This window comes from Staurois parvus, unplaced genomic scaffold (assembly GCF_062004578.1).
Source record: "Staurois parvus isolate SC_StPar_1 unplaced genomic scaffold, SC_StPar_1.0 ptg000207l, whole genome shotgun sequence".
Classification (NCBI taxonomy): domain Eukaryota; kingdom Metazoa; phylum Chordata; class Amphibia; order Anura; family Ranidae; genus Staurois; species Staurois parvus.
The window spans coordinates 5,991,583-6,015,478 of record NW_028318003.1 but is presented as its reverse complement, the minus strand read 5'-3'; positions in this window follow the sequence as shown (position 1 = coordinate 6,015,478).

Below are 23,896 nucleotides of genomic sequence, written 5' to 3'. Positions count from 1 at the left end.
TGTACATGTACATGTGTGTGTGTTTGTGTGTGTCTGTGTATGCATGTACATATGTCTGTGTGTATGTACTTGTGTGTATCTGTACATGTGTCTGCATGTATGTACATGTATGTGTCTGTGTGTACATGTGTCTGTGTGTGTGTACATGTGTCTGTGTGTGTGCGCATGTACATATATGTGTGTGTTTGTGTGTATGTACGTACATGTGTCTGTGTGTACATGTGTCTGTGCATGTATGTACATGTGTCTGTGCATGTATGTACATGTGTCTGTGTGTATGTACATGTGTTTGTGCGTGTGTATTTCTGTGTATGTACATGTATCAGTGTGTATGCATGTCTGTACGTGCCTGTGTGTGTATACATGTGTCTGTATGAGTGTGTGTGTACATGTGTCTCTGTGCGTGTGTGCAGGTTTCTGTGTGTGTGTATGTACATGTCTGTGTGTGTGTACAGGTGTCTCTGTTTGTGTGTGTTTGTTGGTGGCGAGTAACTCTTAACGCCTGGCTAGTAGCTCAGGATTTGAAATTTTAAGCCCTGGTTTAGAGCGCTTGTAAAGAGGGGTTAGTACCCCTTTTAGGGAATCCCCTCCCCTGGGTGGACATAGTGGGAGGGGCTAATCTGTCCTATATAAACTTAATCCAGAAAAAGCCTGGAGCAGAGGGTGATAGGAAAAGGCTATCCCTAGTATACTAATACTGTATAAGGTAGCATCAGTATCTGTGTTGGTTCAAAATAAAACAAAAGCCACCAGCACTATATTCTGATACAAAGAATATAAAACATATACATGTAAAAACGTGCAGCGCTTAACAGCGTACATAATAACTCCAATTGTGTAAATCAACAGACATACAAAAACCATATAAATTATCAATTCAGGTGCAGAAAAGCATAGTTTACAGTCACAGAACAATCATAGAATGTGAAAATAGATCTTCAATCACAAGGAATATTCTTGTATATCCAAGTGCAGCCTTATTCACCCCACTCAATGTGAAATGTCCTTGGGTGCAATCATAGATGATCAAAAACATAAACATGACCAAACACAATCTAGTGCAGTGCGTGTCACCCCACTCGGTGCTCAAGGGAGACTTACTGGAAACATTTGACCATCAAGTTATAGAATGGTCAAACAAGGCATGTAAACAATCAAATGGCAATCACTCCAACTTCCTCCACAGCCTCCAAATAGGTATAGGAAGATATTCCCAAACTCCACATGGATCATCGACATCAAAGGTATAATGGGCATGAATGTAAGACAAAAAGGCTTCCCATAGTATAAAATCCTTAAAACCTTTATTAAAATCAAAGTACTGCACTTACATGTATAGAGATATGACAGCATTGTTAGAATGACAAAAAAAAAGCGTGTGCCCACTTCCAAGATGGCCACGAGCACGCACGTATGCATGGTGATGTCCTTTCTAGCTCCAACCAACGCGTTTTGGCAGAAATGACGTTATCAAGGGTCTGCCTCCCACAGCTCCGTCCATCCCCAGCTGGATGGCTCCCCTCCCACTTATGGGAAACCATAGAAGAGGACCATGGAATAGTTGAATGGCTACCCTGTGTTACTGTTAAACTTGCCCTGGTGCAGAATGATGATGTCGGAACTGACAGAGCGAAGGTGAAGGCTGTGTAATGCTCATGGTTCTTCTGCTACAGTAAAATATTAAAAGGCAGGATGTACTCTATCTCATTCCTGAGCAGGAAGATGGTGGGAGGGACCATTGGCCAGTATGGTCATTACTGGTGGCAAAATGGGGTCCCTGCTAACATGTTCAAGGTGCATGAATGTTATACCTTCCAGGTCAATGGTTCCTAAGGAAACAGCATTTTGTATTTTGGGGGTGACTGAACTGATTAAATTGCAAGCAAAAAAATGCATTGGCGTCTTCTATTTAAAAAAGTAAAACAGCTCACAGACCACTTTAGAGTTCCTCCACAATACATTCCAGACATTGGAGGTCTGTTTGCTGTTTTTTTCCTTTAACAAAAGAAGCAAGGAGTGAGGTGTAATTTGCAGGCAATTTAAAAACTCTTTTTTCCTAATACATTTCCTAATAAATGTCTTCCTAAAATGTAAATTTTAATGTTGAAAGAAAACTGCTCCTGTCTGCATTTTTTAAATAATTTTTTTACATGCCATTTTTTTACACTCTTTTGCCAATTAGCCCAAAAACGTACCCCTTTTTAACAGTTTTGGCTCCCTTTGATTTCACAGGATCAGACAAACACCTCCTGAACTGAAACCATAGCTGTTTGGCTCATCTTTCATCCTTACCTGTACTAGACTGCAATCTCTTACCTGGTCTTGTTTTGTCATGTTTGGTTATGGTATATTGATGATATACTGTTATTCTGAAGTGAGTGACATTCATATGTTAAATGACCTAACTGACAACTTGAATGACACCATACATTCATTTGAATTATGATTACATTACTTGGAGCTTTGTGTGGTTTAAAAAATAAAACACTGAAGAACAAAGTAAAGGGTGAATTTACAGGCTGTTTGGGGACAAATGATTATACATGAAAACAGAGGTATATCTTGACATATTCAGCAAGTGGTCAGTTGGAAGAATAGAAATCTAACATTTACAGTGGAATCAATAAATCTTGGTAGCTATTGCTACTGAGTAAGTGGCATGGTGGCACCATTATTGTAGAGAGATAATCTGTAAAAAATAAATTAACAATGAGCATTGATGTTCTCTGGCTCTGTATCTGGACATCTGTTGTTAATTGATAACCTTGACGTATTACAGTGTTATTTTATTTTGTTTATTCCTATGTTTGATACTGATGATGCCTTGACCTTCGAGATCCCCATTGGGGGTAGGATCCAAAAGATTATATTGTTTTAGTCTGACCAGTTGGGACCTAGGTGCGCCCGAGGCTTCTTTGGGATCAGAGGGTTGGCTCGACCGCTCACTCTATTTTGTGTAATGTCACCGCACAGTGACAATACGTGAGTTGCTGCTCTGACATGTACTGAGGAATAATCTTTACTGTGTATTTTTTAGAGCTTCAATTATTGATGCATTTCTTTGTCAATGCTGGATTTGCTCCCTGGAGGAAGTAGGGACATGTACCTGGCTATACATATATCTTTTTTGTATAAACCATAATACCTTTGTGAATGATGCAATCTGAACACATATGCACTTGTTATGTCTTGTTCTCTCTTTTTGGAAAGCAAAAAATTTGCAATAAAAATGATTGAAACAGAAAAAGAAATTAATTAATGCTGTCAATCCAAATGTCAGATCTTTTTTTACAATGACTTGTAGTCAGTTTTATTTCTCCACTTGCCGACCAGCAGTTGTACGTTTACTGCTGGCTGGTTGTTCTATTGTTCTGACGGAGCATCACAGGGTTCACACTATAGGTTGCTGATCTCTGCCATTACTAGTGTTGTGTCTGTCTGGATGAGTATCCTGGTCACAGTCAGAACTATACTAGTGTCCCCAATAGTATAGTGTCCCAAAAAGCACAGTGCTAGCAAGATCAGCCCTGATCACTGCCAGCAGTTGCGGTTAGCCCCTCTACCCCCCAACAAATGCAGTGTCAGTATCATTTTTCTTATCACTGCCACCTTTGATACATTGTACAGAATACCACAGTGTTAGCAAGATCAGCCCTGATCTCTGCTACTACTAGCAGTTCATTTTATCTCTAGAGCACAAGCAGCCCCTGATTACTAGCCAGGAGCTCTTTTTCCTATGGTCGCCACTGGGTATCTGTAAAGTTAGTGCCCAAAATGTCCCAAAAAAGGTACACAAGTTAGGAGGAGTACAGGATTTTGAGCATGACACATGAGAGCGAAGGGGGGCCTTGTTATTAAAAGCAGGCACAGAATATGAACCTGTAGAAAGCAATGGCACCCTGACAGCTAGACTGGATGATGGTGAAGAGGTCCCTGCTAAAATCACGCTTACCCAACCCCATGTTGTGCTAGAAACACATTATTATGCTCAGATGTAGCAGGGCACAAGTACTACATTTTGGTGATCTGGCAAGAGCTAGCAGCATAATACATCCTGGACTTTTAGTGGCGGTGAGCACCAGCAGTGCAGTACAAGCTGGTGAGGTGTCTAGCACTAATAGTATAATGCAGCCACAGCCACCAAAACATCCAGCACATGCCCGTAAAGCCCATAGTAGCCTTCCAGAGGTGCTTGCAAACCCTAATTGGCTGCCCCCAGATTGAGCAGCACCCATTACCCCCCCATTCACAGCCCAGCCTGGGGTTCAGGTGGAAACAGCCAACTTACAGTGTTACTAAACCTACAACAGTAAAATCAGTCTGTATATGCAGTAAAACATGCTTGTTATACTCACTCTGGAACCTAAGGAGTTAATCTTCTGCATTGTGTAAAAAGGCTACTTGATCTTGTCTTCTCTGATCCTCCCCTTCTTCTACTGTCCCCAATCCCTCTATTGAAAGAACAGAGCCCTGGGGGCAAGCTGCACATGCTCAGTTTGTTGTGTATTGCTAGAGAGTTTTTTTTTCTTGGGAGAGTGCATGTGAGCAGTACAGGGCCAATCAGCTCTGTCCAGACATAGGGTCAGGGGTCCTACAACCTCATAGGACAATCAGGGGAGAATGAAAACTCCTCCTACAAGCTTTAACCAGTGCTTTGCTGGACACTGAAAGAAGTCAAAAGACTTCTCTAACGGCTGATGAGAAAAAGTGTTTAGCAGTTTATATTTACTAAAATAATTGCATTTCCATGTTTTGTGTACTGTGGAAGACTGGATATAGTGAAAGCAGGGTCCTGGGTTTAGTAACACTTTGAAAACGCCCTTTGACCTTTTGGAGCTGCTTTTCACCAAAGACCTCTATAATTTGATTGTGGACCAAAGTAATGTTTATGTCCTACTGTACATCGCCACCAACCCAAATTTATACCTTGTCAGGCCATTTGAGTGGACACCTATCATGGTTTCTGAATTAAAAACTTTCTTTGGGCCTAACCCTTAACATCGGCATTGCAAGAAAGAATGAATTGCGGTCATATTGGTCCACAGACGTGATCATCATATGCCCGTGTTCTTTGCTGCAATGGCCAGAAAAAGGTATGAGACAATAATGCATTTTATGCATTTCTCTGACAATAATCTCTGTCTTCCGCAGTGTGACCCTGACTATGATCAGCTCCACAAAATTCATCCCCTCATAAATGACCTGTCCCAGAAATTTGCAGATGTGTATACACCCCAACATAACATCTGCATAGATGAGTCCCTTGTACATTTTACTGGCAGGCTATCAATCAAGCAATATCTCCCCTTTAAGTGTGCCAGATATGGGGTCAAAATGTTAAAGCTCCATGAGAGGGCCACAGGCTATTATTACGGCTTTACAATTTTCGAGGGAGATGACAGTCAAGTTGAGCCCCCAGATGCCCAGACTACATGGGGAGCAGTAGTAAGGTAGTGTGGGATTTGTTGTCACCCTTGTTCCATATGGGTCAACATTTGTACATGGACAACTTTTATGCAAGGGTACCACTTTTTAGATGTTTATTCCTTCAAAAAATTGGCTGCTGTAACAGCATGCAACCTACTTGCAGTGGCTTCCCCAACAGCTCATTAATACCCCACTTAGAAAAGGGGAGAAAGCCTACTTGCAGACTGAAGAACTACTAGTACTAAAAGAGAAGGACAAATGTGATGTATTCATCCTGCCTTCCATTCACCCAGACACGATGGTCCAAATTCACACACTGTCTGGTTTAATTGAAAAGCCTCTCTGCATCTATCACTATAATCTAACTATGGAAGGTGTAGATGTTAATGATGAAATGATGAAGCCATATTTAGCTTCCCACAGATCTAGACACTGGTACAAAAAAGTGTCCAAATATTTATTCCAATTGGCTCAATATAATTTGTTTGTTATTTTCAAAGTGTTCAAAGTAAGGAAGAGATCATCTAAATCCTTTTGTATCCAGAAGGTCATAAAGCAGATTCTCTAAATATCCCCAAAGAAAAGTAAACCTTTCACCCTTGAAAGCACAAATATATAGAAAACATTTTCTTCAATCCACTTAATCCCCTTCCTTAAATACAAAATAACCTAAATAAATTCAAAATAGTCCACCACAAGTCCACACTATTATTAGATCTTCATGTGTTGAAAAATGTCCCATTCATCACTTCAAATCCAAGAAACCTCAAAAGAAATAAACTACATATAGTGCATTAACTTTTAACAACAATCAAATATTGTGATACCATGCAAAAAAAAACACTTGTGAGGAGAAAAAAAAAATTATATTTAAAAAAATAAATCACTACTTTTGGTGAATCTCACATGTAAAAATTGCTATAAATAAATAAGGTGAATAAACCTACACAGCCCACTCGTGAGGTGAAATCCACAGCAAATGACTAAGCTTGTGATATATGTGCAAAAAGTGCCAACACTCTAGCAAATAAATACACAGCAAATGCTCAACTTGTGAGTATATATACTAATCCACAATCCAAAATAAGTGCCACCACTCTGGTAGGGTTAAATACTATTACCCTCTTTCAGCTCAGATAGGCATTTCAAATACTCCAGGGTAAAGCAGCTTTCCTCTTGCGGGTAACTCAATACATTGTTCCCCGATCCACATAGGGCAAAGAAGAGCACGATTTAGTGGGGTGTACAGGTAGTAAAAACAAATTTATTGCTGCTTACATTCAAAGAAACGAACGTCCATCCTGTTCCAGCATAAACATAGCTAAAACCAGCATCAAAGATGGCCGCTCTGCTCCTTTCGGTTTTGCGTCTGACATCACAAACTGATGCGTTTCGTCACTTCCGACTTCGTCTCGAGGGATCCTGACGTCCAGAATGCGGTTCCTCTTATCCTGCTCAGACTACTGGCAGGGAAACCGAGCCGCCATCTAATCTACGGGCATCTACTGCCGATTACCCTAAAACCTTATGAGCGGCTTTCTATATGGACAATAAAACCGGATATCTATACTAACATATACAATACACATACCATTATGTGTATATATATATTACAAAAACAATGCAATAAACAGATTAAATGAACTTCCTACCAATGTATTTACATATCCTCATATTACATAAAATACCCATAATCCTCATATTAAATAAAAAATTAAATTTAAGATTAAATAAAATAAAATTCAGATAATTTAATTAAAATAGATATTCAAATTAGTATATATATGTAGAGAGTAAATAACTACCACAGCGCTCTCTACTGGCTACATTAAATATATGAGATAGACTTTTTATTTAATATTAAAATAAAATAAATAAATAAATGAGTATACCATCCAGAATATATATATATATATAAAGTAGTTGCCACAGCATTCTTTCCTGGCCCCACTGAATATGGGAATTAGGCCCTTTATTCTTATATTATAAATAAATAAATATACCATTAAAAATATATAGGCCAAAATGTATAATATATAATATAATGAATTCCCACTTTCTCAAAAATTAAATACTCAATTAAATAAAATAACTAAATATAATAAAATTAATATTAATTACAATACCTTTACTATACTACCCTTTTAAACTGGAAATGAAACAATTCACTAATATAATCCCTTTTCATACATCAGAAATGAAGCACTTCAAACCATATAATCTTTTATAAATCAGAAATAAAGCAATTTAGGTCTAGTTCAATATTAAGACCTCTGGGTTTCAGAGTACGCAACTGATAAATCCAAAACGTCTCATTACGAGATAACATTTGTACTCTATTCCCACCTCTCCAATGAGCTGCTACTGTATCTATTCCGCAGAACTTTAAACCACTAGGATTCGATTGGTGAAATTCTTTAAAATGTTTGGACACACTATGATTCTTTTTACCTTTATAATATTCCTTACATGTTCTTTTCATCTTTCACAAAGAGACCTTTTTGTTCTGCCTACATATTGAAATTTGCAAGGGCATTCTAACAAATATGTCACATATTTTGTACTGCATGTAATAAATGTTTCTATTTCATATTTTACCCCAGTATTGTGTCATTCAAAGCCGGAAGTTTTTTTATTGATAATATTAGTAGTTTTACAAACCAAGGATTTTATACACGGATAAAATCCTTTAAGATTAAACATCCTCATACCTTTCTGATTGGGAGGTAAGATGACCCCTTTAACTTAATTGTTCCTTAGATTATAATTTTTTCTATATATAAAAGGTGGTTTGCTGGGAAGAACGGATCCTAAAATAGCATCTTTTTTTAAAATCGGCCAGTATCTGTTAAAAATATTTTCTATATCTTTGTAATGACAGTTTAAACAAGAAATAAAAGCAAAATCTATTTTATTATTCCTTCCTTCTTTCACTTTATTTTTCTTTTTAATCTTTCCTTCACCCAAATAATTTTGACTAATTTTATCCAGAAGGTGCTGTGACCCAAAGCCCAAATCTAGATGCAGTTAGCTGGCTGCAAGAGTGGTATTTTCCAGATGTCCTCCAACCTACCCCAACACAAAGGTCACCCCAAAAAGCATGTTGTGTCTGTGGTAAACACAAAATCTGCAAAATATCTGTGATCTGCAAACTAGTCACCAGGCCTCTTATCAGATACCTTGGAGTGTGTACTTTCTAAAAAGGGGTAATTTGGGGCATGTTTGTACTAACCTTGCATTTTAGGGCCTCCAGAACTGCGATAGGTAGTCAGGAAATCGAATGTGCAAGTTACGCCCCTTCGAAAGCCTGAAGGTGGTCATTGGATTTAGTCCAACATCCCTCCCCCCCCCCCCCCCTCACACACCTAGGCTCCCAAAAAGGCTCACACAAATGGCCTGGTCATGAAGGGGGTAAAACCTTCCAGAGGTCAAGTAGTTAAAATGTTGCAGACAAAGCAAACAGAACAATACAGAAAATAAATTATTGATATCCAGGAAGTAAATAAGCAGGACAGACACCAAACCTTTTCTTTCTCTTACAAAGCAATTTCCAAATGCAGTTCTCTTTCTCAGGTAGTTCTTCTCAGGACGTTTCTTCTTTATCCCACCTGCTGCAGGTCAAAAGTGGGAAACAAAACACGGCTTGGATTCCTCACTGCGAAGGTGTCCTAGAAAACGTGGACCAGATTCCACCTTAGTTTCCCACATACAGTATGAAAGCATGCAAGGTGGAACAGTTCATCCCTCAACCACCTTGCCTTTCATTATGTCACATATCCTCCCCTTCTTTTCAAGTCACTACTGCTGAGAAACTGTTCTGAGAGGGCAATGGACACAAGAAAGGGCATAAGTACCTGTACTAAATAAATAAATAAAATCCACGTTGTCCTGAAGATTCCCTGTTCCACTGTAAACTTAAATGCAGGTAGAGCCAGGATCCACCCTGTCATACAACTGTTTTTCTCATTATCACACATCCATTTGGAAGGGGCATGATCAGTGACTAATTTGACTTGTCTACCCAACAGGCAATATTTGAGGAAGTACTAACAATTATGTTATATACAATATTTCTACTGTAACACCTGCTTGTTTTCTTTTCACTGACCTCTATACCATCTCTTTCAGTATCTACTCGCTATGGCTGTGGACTGTTGATATTGATACCTAACAGTCCATGTACATGGTAGCATAGTAAGAGGGAATATTGTTTCCATAAAGTTCATGTAAGGGATTTCCAGTGAAACAAATTGTGAATAGAAATGAGCATGTGCATAGAAACGTCTGGAGAAGGATGACCGGTTGTGCACATGCGTGCAAAAACGCACGATCGCGCACACGCACAGTGAAGATTGGCGCCAGACGGACTATTTAAAGGGTGTCCCTGCCCATGTTGAGTGCTGATTGGTCTTCATCTCCCCCGTGTCCTGCTTGTTCCTATGTGATTTCCTTGTTGCTGACCCGGCTTGTTCCTCACCTGACTCTGATTACCCTCCTGATTGATACTGGTTCCTGACTTCGGCTCTGCTCCTGACTTCGGCTTTGCTTCTGATTCTGTACCTTGCTGTCCGCCTGTTGATGACCCTGGCTGTTCTTATGACACTGCTCCTGTCTCTCCCTCTCGCTTCCTGCCTTGCTCTGGTGCACACCTGGTGATCTACAAAACCAGCTCTGCATGTTACCACTGTGCCTGAATCAGAGGATCATCAGTCTTCCAAGGTCATCATCTGCAAGAGCTGCAAACAAGAACTACTGGCGCTCTTGTTCCCCTGGGTCCTAGTCTCGCTCTGTTCCAACTCCAGTGGGGTCAGGGCTAGTGACACAAGTGAGGCCAACCTCATCATTTCAGTCTCCCATCAGGTACGTGACAGTCCAGCATAGTGAAGGGAGGGAGTATTGTGGTACTCAAGGTTAAATATATAACTTCATTAAAGCTGGCCATACATGGATCCCTCGATGTATGGCCACTGTAGTTTAACAGAAGTCAATCTACCAATCAGCTTCTGTTTAATCGCCCTGCAGGGAAAAAAAACCTTTCAGTACACTATCAATGTAGCAGGCTATAGACTGCAGTGCTGATCTGTGGAGAAGTCACCCTGCTATCAAAATTGAATTCAACCTGCTTATTGAGCAAAAATAAATTGACTTATCTATGGCTAGGTTTAGTCCTGAAGTCCCATTAGAGGGTCACAGCCCTCCATTACTAACTGGGTCTCTCCTCAAAGGTGAGAGAGCGCACACAGTTTTACATATGTGTTCTCAGTAGCCTTTCTCTTGTCTTAATCCCCTCTCTTTGGGGTGAACAAAAGAAATCTAACAGATTCCTCCATCTGCTCTAAATAATGTCACTGTCAGGCTATTGTATTCTAAGTCCTCATGCACACTGGACATTTTTACAGCTGATGTTTTTGGCTTTTGACATTTTTTCTACAGCCAGTAAACTCCCCAGCATGTCCATGCACACATAGACTGTGATCAAAGTTTTTTGGCTGGGATGTTTTTGACTGGAAAAAAACCCCAGAACTAGTGGGTTTCTAGAGGAGTTTTTTAGCTGTAATAATGCTCTAATGTTGAAAAATGCAACAAAATGCGGTGAAACACTGCAAACCAGAGTTTTTGGATGTTTTTTTTTAAAAAAAAAAATGCTAAAAACCGCGAATGCGGAAAAAGCGGCAAAACGCTAATGCAGAAATGCTAAAAAAGCTGAAAACTTATGTTTCTAATGTGACTTTAAACAGCTAACGTTACCAGCGTTATCAAAATGCCCCGTGTGCATGGAGCAAAAGATGGCACCCATGGCTGTCAAAATACCCAAACAGTGACTTCAACTGGTTGGCTGCAGTAACTGTCGACCAACAATTTTCCAACCAGCTTCATCAACAAAACATTAATTGTCCTAATGTACTATACTGTACATCTTTTTTTCCAGGACAAAGTTTTGATTTGGTAGCAAGTTTAGATACAGTACATATATTTCTATTTCCTTTGAGTTTCGTTTTTTTTTAAATTGTAGTGGCTAGACCCAAGCTGACTCCGTGACCCATGTCCACGTGACTACAATGGGAACATGAGCATCAGAACTGGACCACAGAGCAATGGAAGAAGGTGGCTTGGTTGTGGTGCATTGCATACCTGGGGAGGGGTTACACCAGGATACAGTATGGGAAGAAGGCAAGCTGGTGAAGGCAGTGTGATGCTTTGGGCAATGTTTTGTTGGAAAACCTTGGGTCCTGCCATTCATGTGGATGTTAGGTTGACATGAAACACCTACCTAAACATTGTTGCTGACCAAGTACACCTCTTCATAGATTGACATTGGCCTCTTTCAGCAGGACTTCCACACTGCAAATATGGTTCAAGAGTGGTTTAAGGAACACAACGAGTTCAAGATGTTGACTTGACCTCAAAATGCTCCAGATCCCAATCCATCGAGCATTTGTGGGATGCGCTGGAAAAACAAGTCCAATCCGTGGAGGTCCCACCTCACAACTTACAGGACTTAAACAATCTGCTACTGACGGCTTGGTGACAGATACCATGGTATACCTCCAGAGGGTCAGGACTGTTTTAGGGGTAAAAGTGGAACCTACTCAGCGTGAGTTGGGTGGTCATAACGTTATGGTTGTTCTTTGTATTAACAAATGAAAGTAGTAACAGCAGATGTGGTGTTTGGTCAAGGAGAATTGAATGTACTGTAGTACGCAAAGGCATTACATCAGTTACTGAATTCTAAACATTGGCATGACCATCAAACTAAATAACCTACAAAATTTGTTAAGTCCATGATGGTACCATCGAATATCTGATGAATGGTTTAGTGAGGAAAGTAGCAAACACTCTTTACTGCAACATAGAATTCAGAGAAGCTCAATAGTATTTGTCCATGTTGTGTTCATTATTCCTCTTTATGCCGTTAGAGTGCTAGTTAGTTGTATTTAATGGGCTTATTATAGTCTATGTTTGTGTTAATTATGACATTTCTCTTTTGTTACACTTTGACTTAAGTGTTATACAGTTAAATTATTCTTTCTCTATTTTTTTTTTCTAAATTAGGATATTCCTTCCGTGCTGCCCTCCTAGCATCGTCTCATAGCAGCATTTGCAGCTGTCTTTGTCACTCAGCAATATCATTGGAGTCCTTGTTTCCCAGAGAAGCCCTGGCAGTTGATCCCCCAGAGGAAGGTGTGGAATGATGGGAGGGATCATACATATGCTTTGCAATGCTGTAGCTCTTCTCACGAGCTCTGAGCTTTTTCCCAGGGCTCTGTGTTCTATTTCTGACTCAATGGATACTTCAATTAGAAAACTGTCCCCCCCTCCCAGAGAATAAACTTTTGTCCTGCACTGTCCTCATACAGCTGGCCTAGATATCTGCTCTTTGCCTATTTGTTCTGCAGGTTTGTCACAGCACCCCCTGAGGTATACAACTGCTGCATGGAGCTACATTATCCGAAATGCAATAATGTGCAAAATGTATCAACCGTTCACTTCAATTAAGGAATGGGTTAAAGGGGAAGTCAGTATAGAAGCTAGGGGTAAAGATTTTGACACTGCCAGGCAGCACCTCAGACTGGCAAGGGACAATTCAGTGGCCGATCTATAAAAACAAGAGCAAAGAAAAATAAAGAAAAGCTATTCACATTAATCAGATTTTCAAAATCTAAACTCAGGGCAGACATAAAAACACCACATTAATGAAGTTATATGTTCCTTAACCCTATGCTATATGTTGGCACCAGTGTGTGTGTGTGTTTGTTAAGGGGGGGGGGGGGTTACACATGCTCTTGGGTCCTACAGCAGCTGGGAATTGTGTAAATCTGACAGCATGACTGCCGTCTGTCAGATGGAAGTGATCTGGTGGCTGTACACCCTAGCAACAGTTGTTTGTCTCCCCTTACGTGCCCCTACCATGTTTCCAGTCTCCGCTCTCCCATTGGCAAGCCCAGGACCAACATGGAGGGTGCCCCCAGGTAGAGGGGAGGAAGATCAGTCCTGCTGTCACTTTCTTCAGGTGTTCTGGCTAGGAAGGAAGCTAATGGAGCATGATCAGCACTCTATTAGCATCAACAGAGCATAGGTGAGACATCAAAGGTCTAAGAGACCCTGGTGTCTAATTAAAAAGAATCCCTCAGCAAAAACAACATCACAGATTGAACTTTTTGCCCGTTATGAGATGAAAAATAAAGTTTAGTTTAAAAAAGTTAAAAAAATGAAAGTTACACCGAAGCACCTAAAACCACCCCCAGAATTGTTCGACCCCCCCTACATATACACATAAACATACACATCGGGGGCGTCTGCACATAAAAATGTGAATTGCGCTACGCATGTTACATATCGCTGTGCACACCAGAATGTGAACAATAATTCTAGGACCATTATGTATCCATAACTAAGCTATTGGCCCATAGGAGCCTCATTGTTGGAAAATGTATAATGCCAAAGTTTGTCACCATTTCATGGGCGCACACAATTTTAAGGTTTGACATGTTGGGTATCTATTTTCTCGGAGCAACCTCATCTTTTATATTTTGCCAACAATTGCTTGCAGTGTGCTGTTTTCATTTCTTAGGATTAAAATAAGTGGTGAGGAGGCGACTTATGGCCTCCCAGCCAATGGTCAACCACCTTCTGAAAAGCACCCCACCATGGATCACTTTTCAGAGGGGCGGCAAGGGCTGCTGCACATCTGAATGAGACCTCAGAATTTTCTACTATTACGACCCATGCCAGTGGCTTTGATGGGCAAATGCAAAATACCTTTGAATTCAGAATTTATTGGCAGTGCATTCTTTTAGCAACAGACCTGCGTTTGACCTGCTTTAGCTGTTTTACATTTCTATAGAAGATTTACATTTAAAAAATTTTTATTTTTTTTGGGGGGGGGGTTGCTACAGTGTCAGGTTTTTACATTTCTTTTCAATTTAGATGCACAATGTACTCCATTCTCATTCAAGAAGGGGGGTGGGAGAAGGTGAATGTCTAGGGACCTTTTAATATATCTGGGGGTTCCAGATTCCAGGAGCCTCCCATTGCGTACCCCCACATTCAGTTTGGGGGGCAGGATGTGCACCTGTTCCTATCAACATGTGGTCTAGAGGTCTTCCAAACAGGGGAAGGCTTTTCACTCCTTCCCTTGCAAGATACCCTCTCAGTGTTGAGGGCACATAACCAGATCTGGCTATTATGTTCCCCCATTCACCAAACTGGGGACAGGCTGGGTCAAACTTATGTTTAACCTGAGCCCAAAGCTCATCTCTACATTCAACAGCTCAGTTTGTATTTACTCTATTTCCTAATCAACTTTCTGTGTGGTCATTATCTCATGTAGTAGTTGAAATGGTAAAATCTATATCTAATAGCCTTTTAGTCTTGTTGCAAACTGTGCTGTGTATCTACTTGCATTACACTTCCCTTGTGCACCAGAAAACTATTTGACTGTTCATTTCCAGAGTGCTAAGCAGATGCAGCAATATCCTCCAAATGAAAAAAAGATGCTCTCAGAATACATATATTATGTTGTACTACAGGAAATTGGCCATAATTCTCCGGAGAAAAAGAAGCCGTACTGCTCAGGAGGCATTAAGACAATAATGCTGGAAAGTGAAAAAAAAATGTCTGAGAAAGATTAGAGATGACTTTGATAATATTCCTTTATCAAGCTGTGAATTGGAAAATGTTATTTGTAGCCTTTGTTTGAAGTGCTAAGATATTAAACTTTGCTGAAAATTGAAGGGCCCTATCCCACCCTCCCCTCCCTGATGAAATTTACAAAAACATGTACAGCCCTCATACGCAGATAAATATAGTATCTTCTCATTTCCGGTCCCTCTGATGATCAAGCAACAATTTAAAGCAGTTCCTAAGACTTAAAAACCCTTCTGTGCTGCATGTAGGGCTGGTGCTTCCACTAGGCAAACTAGGCAGCCACCTAGGGTGCACTGCCACCTAGGGGAGCCTGAGTGCAGCACAGACCGGCACTCTCTCTGTGTGGCCGTCTTGTATGAATTCTTCATTTCTCTGCAGAGTCCCCCTCTCCTCATACATAGGGAATGATGGTATCTTTACTCTGCACAATTGTCTCACAGCCTGTCCACACACATGACCATTCAGTACATATATATATATATATATATGACAGTATTCCACATAGCAGTGAAGCGTCGGCTCCCCCTAGGATGGGAAGTGATGACATTAGCCCAGGAACCAGAGGATCGGTCCATACATCTCCGGTACACACACTGGCACACACGGTCCTCCAGCTGTAACAGGGAGCCAGAGTGTCTAGCATTGGTTCCGCCTTCTTCTAGAGCCAATCAAAAGGTGGGGGTGTGCTCTGGTTGCAGTGTGTGAGTAGGATGATGAGGGAAGTGGTGTAGTGCTCGGAGGCCATCTATCCTCACTGAGAGATGCAGCCTGGACTCTGCACTCCAGCAGGAGCCATCAGAGGTGAGCTGAGCCTAGGAGGATGGTGGGTCATGGGAGTGACAGGAGGAGGAGGGGTGGACAATGATCAGGATGAGGGGAGCGGATGCTGATTGATCCTGTGGGACGCTGCCATGTCATGAATGATCCTTCAGCTGAGGGGAGGAAGAAAGGACAGAGGAAGATTCTGGGTGTCTGGGTCCAGTGTAGCAGCTGAGCTGCCACTCCTTCCAGTGTTCCTCTCAGACTCAGTCCCTCAGTGCAAACCGGCTGTCAGCTACTGATCACTGGAGTTTTGTAACTTAAATTATATTTGGTTAATATATATGTTGTTGTTAATATTGGTTCTGGTGGCATCTTATGACATTTATTTTTGCAAATAAAAGAAATTTAGCAGTTTCATATGATTATTTTCTACTGTTTTAAAACTTTTTTGGGGGGGAGGGGCACAAATAGCTGGTCTTGCCTAGGGCACAAAATAGTTTAGCACTGGCCCTGGCTACAGGATCTCCCCCTGAACCTTAGAGCAGTGGCCCTCTTGCCTCTCTCCTTCCTCACATGGTAGACTGATAGCAGCTGGAGCCAATGACTGTCAATCAATTCTGTGATGAGGGAGTGGGGCCAGTCTGTATCTATAGACAATTAACATGGCTTGGGATTGTGCCCCCACGATTTTCCTCTGTGGGCACTCGCCAAAAGGAGGAGCCAGGAGCGCCAGCAGGAGACCCCAGAAGAGAAAGATATAGCTGCTTTATGTAAAACCATTGCACAGAGCAGGTAAAAATGACAAAATAATTTATATTTTCCTGGCCTCCCTATGGTGACTAGTGATTGACCAGGGTGCAAGCTGAGCTTGTTGGTGGGTCGTGGGCTGCCTAGCATGTGACCATAGCAAGTAGCCAATTCTGACCCCCAACATGAACTGACCTTCTGGGCAACAAGATACCTTTGCCTGATGACTCTTCCTGGTCTGTGGGTGGGGGCCAGAGACTGAACCCTCTCTCCACCCTCCTGGCTGTGCAACTTCACCCACAAACTCCCAGGGGTAGCAGACACTGGCCTTACCTCTCTCGGGCTCAACAGCCAGGTTGAAATAAGAAGGACTCTCACCCCCCCTTCATACAAATGCATGCCGAGGGTGGGTGTAGCTAAGTTCTTTGCTGTAAACATTGAACAGTGACATATCTCCTTCTGGTCACAGACACCAACAAAGATTCAAATGCAGCATGTCATGAGCACCTGATTTGGGCCTGACCGGAGGCTGCTCCTGTCTTCTCCATAGTGTGCTTGCTCCCTATAGCTTCACTACTCCTATCTCGGGGCCTGTGCAGGGGGAACCCCAGGGCACGCTAAGCAGGAGTACACCAGGTAAATGTTGCTGTTTCCTCCCACTTGCCACTCTGACCCACCTCCCTCCCTGGTCCTGCCTAAGCGCCCAATCTCCTCCCAGGGGGAGGAGTCACCATAAAGAGTAGCTTCACTTATGTTGCAAAAAAAATTGCCCTCTTGGTGATCTATGTACATTGCAAGGATTTTAGCAAGCTTTGTTGCAGATTCCTACCTTTTGTTATCCTGGAGAAGTAGCTGTTTGTTTCTCTGTGTCCATTTGCAGAATAATCTGTATGGGAGTGATTTCACAATGATCAATAAGGTGCTGCACCAGCAGAACGTTAACCGCCTCCTGCCCGCCATATAAGGAAGTGACGGGCGCAAGGCGGTTCTCTCGTTCTGGGAGGACGTCATATGACGTTCTCCCTCTCTAACCGCACGTGCGCGCCATGCGGAGATCGGTGGTGTGCTGTGTCCCTGGGACACAGCGGATCACCGATCAATGGAAAGAGCCAAAGACGTCGGCTCTGTCATGTGATCAGCTGTGTCCAATCACAGATGATCGCATGTAAATAAGGAAATGCTGGTTATCGACATTTCTCTCCTCACTTATCTCATCCTGCAGTGCCCGCAAGGTCCCTCTGTTCAAGAAAGCTGTCACGCTGACAGCTAAAGAGGAGAGGAGAGCCAGTAATCGGCATTCCTCGGAGGGAACATGTACACTGATCATCAGGGCACTGATGATCACTGTGCCCTGATGATCAGTGTAGCCCCATCAGTGCCACCTGTCAGTGCTCATCAATGCCACCTGCCAGTGCCCATCAGTGCCACATCAATGCCACATATCAGTACCTACCAGTGCACATCAATGCCACATATCAGTGCCTATCTGAGCTGCCTTTCAGGGCCAACTATCACTGCCAATCAGTGCCACCTATCAATGCCGGTCAGTGCTGCATATCAGTGCTGCCAATCAGTGCCTCCTATCAGTGCTGCTTATCAGTGCGCGTCAGTGCTGCTTAACAGTGCCAGTCAGTGCCGCCTATCAGTGCCAGTCAGTGCCGCCTATCAGTGCCTGCTATCAGTGCCATACAGTGAAGGAAATAAGTATTTGATCCCTGCTGATTTCAAATGTTTGCTCACTCACAAAGAAATGATCAGTCTAAAAATCGAATGGTAGGTGTATTGTAACACTGAGAGACAGAATAGCAACAAAAAATTCAAAAGAAATGCATGTCTAACAAATTATGCACTGATTTGCATGTTCATGAGGGAAATAAGTATTTGATCCCCTATCATTCAGCAGGATTTCTGGCTATGAGGTATCTTTTATACAGGTAACAAGCTGAGATTAGAAGCAGTCTCTTAAAGGGAGTGCTGCTAATCTCATTTTGTATAAAAGACACCTGTCCACATGAGCAATCAAATAATCAGATTCCAAACACTCCACCATGGCAAAGACCAAAGAGCTGTCCAAGCATGTCAGGGACAAGATTGTAGACCTACACAAGGCTGGAATGGGCTACCAAACTATCGCCAAGCAGCTTGGTGAGAAGGTGACAACAGTTGGTGCAATCATTCGCAAATGGAAGAAACACAAAACAACTGTCAGTCTCCCTAGGTCTGGTGCACCATGCAAGATCTCACCTCGTGGAGTGTCAATGATCATGAGAACAGTGAGGAATCATCCCAGAACTACATGTGAGGATCTTGTCAATGATCTCCAGGCAGCTGGGACCACAGTCACCAAGAAAACAATTAGTAACACACTACGCTGACAAGGACTGAAATCCTGCAGTGCCCGCAAGGTCCCTCTGCTCAAGAAAGCACATGTCCAGGCTCCTTTGAAGTTTGCGACTGAACATCTGAATGATGCAGAGGAGGACTGGTTGAAAGTGTTGTGGTCAGATGAGACCAAAATCGAGCACTTTGGCATCAACTCGCCGTGTTTGGAGGAGAATGGGCAGACTGGATTTAGATGGTAGGGTCAGAATTTGGCATAAACAACATGAAAGCATTGATCCATCCTGCCTTGTTTCAACGGTTCAGATTGGTGGTGGTGGTGTAATGGTGTGGGGGAGATTTTCTTGGCACTAGGAATGTGTACCTAATAAAGTGGCCAGTGAGTGTATTTATTTTAATTTGCTAATTTTTTTTTCTCACGAAAGTGGAGTTACCCTTTAAGGGGGACCTGCTCTACCACCTACTTACAAACTAGTTACAGGCTGACTGTTATTCTATATGACTCGGCCAGCATATGCATGCTGCCAGAAATATGAGCTGCGGGTAAATTGAGGGCAACAAAATGTATATGTTTCCTGGCTATGGGCAGGATTGGCAGTGAGATGATACATTTGTTTTCATTGGAGGTCTGCGTATGATGTTACAATTTTTAGCCCTCCTGCATACTTGACGTTTTTACAGCTGCTGTTTTTGGCGGTTGATGTTTTTTTCTACAGTCAATAAACTCCTTAGCATGTTATCCTATGTGTGCATGCACAAATAAGTTGTAATCAACATTTTTTTGGCAGGGACGTTTTTTGGCTGGAAAAAAAAATCCAAACTGGTGGGTTTCTAGAGGAGTTTTTCAGCTGGAAAAACACTCTAACACTAAAAACCGAGCAAACCGCCATTTTTGGACATTTTTTTTTCCAAAAAAATTTGGGAGGTAAAAAAATACTAAAAGACACAAACGTGGAAAACTGCTATTAATCACGGCACAATGCCGCTAAACTCTAATGCAAAAACGCTTAAAAAAGCGTTTTTCATGACTTTACACAGCTAACGTTACCAGCATTATCAAAACATTAAGTGTGCATGAGGACTTAAAGCTGCAGCTACAAATAAAAATGAGATAAAGATGACACATTCCAAAAAAAATTAACAATATAGGAGGAGGAGGCGGCCCTGGCTGAACAAATTTACAATCTAATGGTGCCAATACACTGCATAAAAAAATCGTTCGAAAATCTGTCTTTTGGACAGTTTGTTTGATTTTTGTCCGTTAAAAGGCACACATAGAAAATCAATTGTGATGCTTTTGAGCCAAAAAATTGAAGGAAAAGTTTGGAAAATTTCTGCTGAATGATAATAATAATAAATGGAAAGGTTAATGTGTTCCTCACCCGTCAAAAATCAAACTGTTCGTACTGCACATGTGTCAAAACAAATGGAAAACAGATTTATTTATATCCATTAAATGATTTATTGTTTGAAGATCAGTCTTTACATGATGACAATATTGCTTGTTCTCATGTCCGTGTGTTTAATTTTTTTAAAACGCCTTTGAACAATTTTTCTACTAGTGTATGGCTAGCATTAGAAGTATCGAAACCCAAAATACAATACAGCTGATTTTTTAAAAGTGCAATTGGCTGTTGTAGTATAAGCCACACTTTCTACGCACGGCCAGGCACCTGCTTGTTATCAGGCTTTTTGTAGTGTGCAGCTGTGTGTATCCCGGACTCCTGCCAGAACAGAGCTACAATGGATAGAGGCAGCGGAATGACAGAACAGAACAAAGGAAGGTGAAAGATGGTGATGGGAGGAAAGATGGTCGATGGAGAGAATATGTAAGAGAAATAATAACAAGAGCTACCTGAGGAAAGAGAAATGTAAGCATGACATGATTGACATAAAGCAGATTGTACCTTCCAGTTTTACACATTAGGTAACGTGTGGGTGCATACTAAGTTGAAGTGGTGGTAACCCTCGGTTCACATATATGCGGCTGTGCGGGCCGCATTTTGCGCAGGTACGAGAGCCCATTTATTTGAATGGACTCCCATGCCATGCAGGGAAGAAGTCCCTGCACTTCTATGGAAAACGCAGCCCGCACGGGAACCGAGGTTCCATTACGGTTGCGTTTTCCAGCGTGCGTGGCGTGCCATTAGAACTAATAATTATTGTTATCTTATGTGTCCATGCACACTACTTTAGGCTATTAGCATTTTTTGAGCTTCAGCTTCTTGGAGCAAAAAAAAAATGTTTTGTAGAGTTTTTGGAGCGTGTTTCCAGTGGAAAAAAACACGAAACGATTTTAAGCGCTCCTAAATGCTACTAGAAGATCTTTTTTCTAGTCTTTTCTTCTTTTTTTAGACATATAGGGGTGAAATGTACTAAAACTGGTGCACTCAGAATCTGGTGCAGCTGTACATGGTACATAGTTACATAGTTAGTCTGGCTGAAAAAAGACAAAAGTCCATCCAGTTTAACCATTAAAAAAAGAAAAATCCTACACCCACAGTTGATGTGGGTAAAAAACCCAGCAAAGCATGATCCAATTTGCTCCGGCTGCCCCTGAGAGGCAATCGGATATTCCCTGGATCAACTTTACCTATAAATGTTAGTATCCAGTTATATTCTTTGTATCCAAGAAAGAATCCAGGCCTTTTTTGAAGCAATCCACTGAGCTGGCCAGAACCAACTCTTGAGGGAGTCTATTCCACATTTTCACAGCTCTTACTGTGAAGAAACCTTTCCGTGTTTGGAGATGAAATCTCTTTTCCTCCAGACGTAAAGAGTGCCCCCTTGTCCTCTGTGATGACCTCAGGGTGAATAGCTCTACACCGAATTCATTATATGAACCACTGATGTATTAATACATGGTAGCCAATCAGCTTCTAACTTCAGCTTGTTAAATTTAGTTTTTATTATTATTATACAGTATTTATATAGTGCCAAAAAGGTTTGCTCAGTGCTGTACATTATAGTGGAAGACAGTACATGAGACAATATAGTAACAGTACAATACATGAGGGGTTCAAGGGCCCTGCTCCTTGGAGCTTACAATCTAGGAGGGAGGGGTTTTGACAATAAAACCTGGAAGCTGATTGATTTTTATGCAGCCCTGCACCAGATTTTGCACCATGCAGTTTTAGTAAATAAACCCCATAGGAGCAGTATTTTTTAAGCCAGTGTGCATGGAGCCTTAATCAGCTCAATGTGAATTACCAAGTGTAGCCCACCACCTACAGCTGGACACACACTCACCAATTTTGATTGCCCAGCAATTCAAAGTTGGCCAAAAACAGCTTGATTTACCACATAAATTGGCTCCAGCTCCTTCAACACCAGTTCTCCTCCTTTCGCAGAATTCACTCCAGATGGTTATGCACACAGATGTCAGAAAACAATAAAATGCCACATAGCATAATACCGTAAACATAACCAAATCCTTGTATTTAAAATGTATGCACTCACATTATTATAGTTAAAAACTCTGCCATCAAAACTTTGTGTATATCCCTTCTCAGCAGCGCTCAGCTCCCGATCTTACCACAAGCAGTCGTTATGTGCAATCCTCCTGCTGCTCAAACTGCACTTACTTTTCTGACACACAAGCGTGGACTGGCTCAGCCCCTAACATGTTTCGTTAGAATGAAGCCTTCTTCTGAGGGTCACCCTCAGGAGGAGGATTCTCAACTTTCAGCTAGCCTTCTGGGTTTCTTGTACCATCCACAGTGGCTTTGACATCTGTGGTCATTGTAGTGCTTGTTTGTCCAGGTCCAGCTCATCCCACAGTGCTAGTCGCCAAGGCTGGGTGTATACTCTGAGCGACAGTTCCCTGGTTTACAGAATATACATGCCCATCCGCCCATCTGTTTTTGTGAGTGCATTCCACTTGTGGACCAGTGACATACCTGTACATAAAAAAAGGGGGGGGGGGGTGGCTAGACATGTGCAGTGGCTAGACATAGCATAATACCGTAAACATAACCAAATCCTTGTATTTAAAATGTATGCACTCACATTATTATAGTTAAAAACTCTGCCATCAAAACTTTGTGTATATCCCTTCTCAGCAGCGCTCAGCTCCCGATCTTACCACAAGCAGTCGTTATGTGCAATCCTCCTGCTGCTCAAACTGCACTTACTTTTCTGACACACAAGCGTGGACTGGCTCAGCCCCTAACATGTTTCGTTAGAATGAAGCCTTCTTCTGAGGGTCACCCTCAGGAGGAGGATTCTCAACTTTCAGCTAGCCTTCTGGGTTTCTTGTACCATCCACAGTGGCTTTGACATCTGTGGTCATTGTAGTGCTTGTTTGTCCAGGTCCAGCTCATCCCACAGTGCTAGTCGCCAAGGCTGGGTGTATACTCTGAGCGACAGTTCCCTGGTTTACAGAATATACATGCCCATCCGCCCATCTGTTTTTGTGAGTGCATTCCACTTGTGGACCAGTGACATACCTGTACATAAAAAAAGGGGGGGGGGGGGGTGGCTAGACATGTGCAGTTCGGTTCATTCCAAATCAAAATTCAGATGGATTTTCCATTATTCGGAGATTCGGATGTATCTGAATTCCAAATTCCAATGGTAACAAATTTAAATGAATCTGAAATAACGAAATTAAATTTGGCCAAAATTTTAATCGATTCGAATTCGAAAACACATTCGAAAACAAATTCAAATTCGAAAACCGATTCAAGAATAGAATAAAATAGAACAGAAAGCAAAGAAATAGAAAATAGAATAAAATATAAAATAAAAGAATAGAATAGAAAAGAATGGGGGGGGGGAGAACAAAATAGAAAATAAAAGAATAGAACAGAATACAGTAGAAAATAATAGAGTAAAACAGAACAAAATAGAAATGAAAATGATGGAATAGAAAAGAACAGAATCCATTAGAATAGAAAACAATAGAATAGAAAGTCAAAGAATAGAATAGAAAAGAATAGAATCAATTAGAATAGAATAGAAATAAAAATAG